The sequence below is a fragment of the Chiloscyllium plagiosum genome, chromosome 33 (assembly GCF_004010195.1).
Source record: "Chiloscyllium plagiosum isolate BGI_BamShark_2017 chromosome 33, ASM401019v2, whole genome shotgun sequence".
Classification (NCBI taxonomy): domain Eukaryota; kingdom Metazoa; phylum Chordata; class Chondrichthyes; order Orectolobiformes; family Hemiscylliidae; genus Chiloscyllium; species Chiloscyllium plagiosum.
The window spans coordinates 40452227-40456089 of NC_057742.1; the positions used below are offsets into that span (position 1 = coordinate 40452227).

Consider the following 3863-nt stretch of genomic DNA (forward strand, 5'->3'; position numbering starts at 1 on the left):
ATTTACCACTGATTAATGTACCTAATCTACACATCCCTGAACACTATGGGCAATTTAGCACGGCCAATTCACCTAACCAGCGCATCTTTGGATTGTGGGAGGAAACCGGAGCACTTGAAGGAAACCCATGCAGACACTGGAAGAATGTGCAAACTCCATACAGACAGTCGCCTGAGGTGGGAATCAAACCAGGGTCCGTGGCAACGTGAGGCAGCAGTGCTAACTACTGAGGAACCGTGCCACCCAATCTACTCATTAGTTCCCTAGCCTGTAGTTATTCTCTGGGAGAAAGTTATTCTCTGTGTGGCCCTGAGCCAGCGTTTCTGGGCCAAGCTGATAAGGATGTTGCCTGATGGGAGGGACCTCTCTTACAGCTCCATCATATTTTGAGTTGGGATGGTGTAGCCGAGCTTGTTTCTGCATAAGCGCCCTGAGTGCAGTGAGCAGTCCTGTTAGTTTGTTTGCTGTAATGACCTAGGCTATAAGTAATGTGTCTATGTTCTAGCTTATCTATGATGGTTATTCAGGCAGTAGAGGATTCAATGTGGGCCGTATCAATGTCTCCTTCAAATTCCTCTCCATTACTAGCCTCATCCTCTAGGTATTGCAATGAGACAGACTGTTACCTGCTTGTTCCCTTGGCGGTGGGTAATGATTTATCATTTTAACATGACAGAACTGTTGCTTTTTAACTCCAATCTACAGTTTCAATCAGATATTTCACTTTCCCAAACTTTTTTGCTATTCTGTACTGGCGACCTTTTGGGGTCACACAATATTGGTGTAAATAGGGTCAGGAGCATGAAAACATGGGTCTCCTGGCTAAATGTTTATCTACCTTTTGTTTCATCACTGTCTGGGAGATTTTCAGGTGTTTTCAGGCTACAGGCCCACACTTTCTGCTGTGTAGGTCTAACATGGACACTTACAACTTGTTTTCTAAAATCCTGTCTTTCAGAGGCCCTCACATTTGGTGCCATAAACTAATTCGAATGAAGTAAACCTGGTGGACCCAATTGGGTGAATCCCACGAGGTGAGTGGAAGAAGACCCTCCAAATCATGGGGATCATTGTGGCAGTGTGCTCTTGTCATTTTGTTTGAGTGCCAATGTTTTATTCTAGTGCCCATTAGTGGGAGATACACTGAAGACCTCACTGGGTCACATTCAGGTTATCTACAACTTCCAGGAATATCTTGGACATGAAATTGGAGCCCTGGTTTATTGGGTGTCAGTGGGCAGACCATTCTGGCTGACCAATTGGGTCAATTCTCTCACACCAATCTAGCAGATATGGTTCTCAGGGAACAGTGTCTGGGAAACTGGCAAGCCCATCGATGACAAGGAGGTTCTGTTCACACCCACGTCCCCCACACTTTGATTTGAGTTCACTAACACCTTGCTGAATGGTTTCCCTAAAGCCAACCTGAGAATGTTAATGCCGGTCTTATTGCAGTTTGGGATTCTTCCACATGCTACAGGTGAGGCAGGTTCCCTTACTACCTCCTTGTGAGGCTGTGGCCAGGAATAATGCCAGTTGATGTGGGTGTGGGTTTTGCCTTTACCAACATTCCCAGCCTTCGGAATCTGATAAGCCATCTGCAATATTTCCATCTGGTACCTCATTGGACCATTGCCTGGTCGATCACTGGGGGTGCTTTGATCCCACCCAATCACTGTTGAAGAGTAGGTCGATCCCATCCTCAGGCAGATTGGGGACAACTCCTATCATCACTGATCCTAACCTAAAGTCGGTCTCAGGGTGCAGCCAGTGAGGGAAATGGGTATGTTCCCTCCATCAATCCCTTTCAGTAGCACCTTAGAACTCACTGGACTCTCTGATGAGAAGATCAGGCAATAGAGTTTGGCTGGTTCTGATATCACTCAGTATCACTATGGCCTTGTTTGCCTCACCTCGGGGAAATGTAGCCATATTTCTATTCAATACAAAATCCCGTTTACTCTCAGGGATTTGTTTAACCTCATTGACGTTCTTTGGAGTATCTTTACGAGGAATCTAAGCCACACTGAGAGCCATAGCATGGATTGTTACAGACTCTGACAGTCTTCCATTCATTGCATGAGGTGCATATGCTCTGAAAGAGAAATAATAAATCTAATAAATCCCACTGTTTTTCCCCATAGCCTTCAGCCGATATCTGGACTTCCAGAAGATAAAACAGAAGGACTTGGCCACACTTTTCAATTCAGCACCAGCCTTTTGGTCCTGAGGAGAGCTCTCAGGACTTCCCTCTCTACCATTGGTGCTCACTCTCCCACCTCAATCCTTTCCAGTTGGTTGTGTGGAGGATTTCTTCAGGAACAAGGGTTTTGTGGTTCAGCTCAGCAGCCAATGACGCTGCCTGCTTGGACCCAGACACCCCAAGGAGCATTCTTATTCGGAAGGGGATGGGAGGACAATTAGTCCAAGAAGACTTTTGTCAGTTGCCTCTGCCTTAAGTCCCCGTGCCCACTGGCCATACGCTTGAGCTGTTCAAATTCCAGCTATTTCTCACCAGGCCATTTCATGAGGTTATGAATTTTTGATGATAAGTCTCAGGCACTGACTGGTGTGCTCTTTAAATAGACATTTTTACTGCCTCAGTATCAGTGGCTCAGGCAAGAGGGAGCTTTCCCCAAGCGCTTACCCTGCAGTAGAAAGGGCCAATACTGGACTGCCACTTTAACAGCTGTGCCACTTTAACAGCTGTGCCACATGCTTGATGGAGCTAAAGAAAGCTTTTACCTCTGCATCCTCAAATTTAGGAATTAAATGAGTTAACCAAATTTCCTCTGCCCTTAAGTCTGAGCGAATAATGTGTTCATGGGACATAGTAGAGTTCTTGCTCCTCAGCTTGAACTATCTGAGTTCAAACTCCTTTCCTGCTATTTTCCTGAAATTCTCTATTTCCCTCCTTGCTTTTTTCTCCCTTTCTCTCTGTTTGCCATTCCTTTTTTGCGTAAAGTGCTAATTTCCACCACTCAAATTTTAATCTCTCTTCCACTACACACCTTAGTATCAGTGGCTCAGGCTTCACTTTCCTCAGTTTCCAGTTGAAAACCATTGGGTAAGCACTTTTAAACTTTTGGGCTCTCTGGCTATTGGCAAAATTCTAATTCCAAAACTCTCACTAAATCTTTTAACTGTTCAAGGGACAGAACATTTATATCCTCAAAAGTAACTTCCCCTAATTCTGCCAGGAATGTGCTGACATTGAACATGGATGTCTCTGCTCTGTATCAAAGCCTCAAGAAAGCCCTTTGCAGATTTGTTCTTTAAAATCAAATTTAAGTGGATAAATTTACCCACTCTAATTCTTGTGGTTTCATAAAATCACAGCACAGCTTCACAATATAGGACCATCCTGCAGACAGAGCTGTCTCACAGAAGGTCGAGGCTGGCTGGGGACATACACTTGTTGCTGCTGCATTGACTGAAACAACCAGGAAATAATTATATGGAGACCAGGCCTCTGTCCTGAGCAGAATGGTAATAATGTGGTGCTTTAATATTAACTGGTGAACCCTTAGTTTGTGTCAAATTTCACTTATGCTGTATTAAATATAACCACTGTAACTAGAAAGGATGAATTATTTTATGAACGATTAAAGGTTAATTGACCATTCGGCTAATTGAATTGGAATGTTCTAAGTGGGAGTGTCACTGGGTTAAGAGGTGCATGTTAATAAATGTCTATCTCTCCAAATATAAGTATGTGAAAACTGGCTCCAACTCATCCACTAACAGGCCATCAGGCCAGACTGGCTGAGACCATTTGTGAACCTCGATTATCTGGCATTCAATTAACCAAACTTCGGATCATCTGAACAAGATCGCAAGGTCCCGATGCTTGGCTAACTATG

General features: G+C 44.2%; 1 long non-coding RNA gene across 1 annotated transcript; it reads left to right on the forward strand.

The window, feature by feature from the left end:
- Nucleotides 1-373: 373 nt before the first annotated feature.
- On the forward strand, nucleotides 374-3632 carry LOC122539686. Its single transcript, XR_006309152.1, has 3 exons — nucleotides 374-439; nucleotides 959-1034; nucleotides 2145-3632. It is a non-coding gene; the product is annotated as an uncharacterized LOC122539686 (long non-coding RNA).
- Nucleotides 3633-3863: the final 231 nt, after the last annotated feature.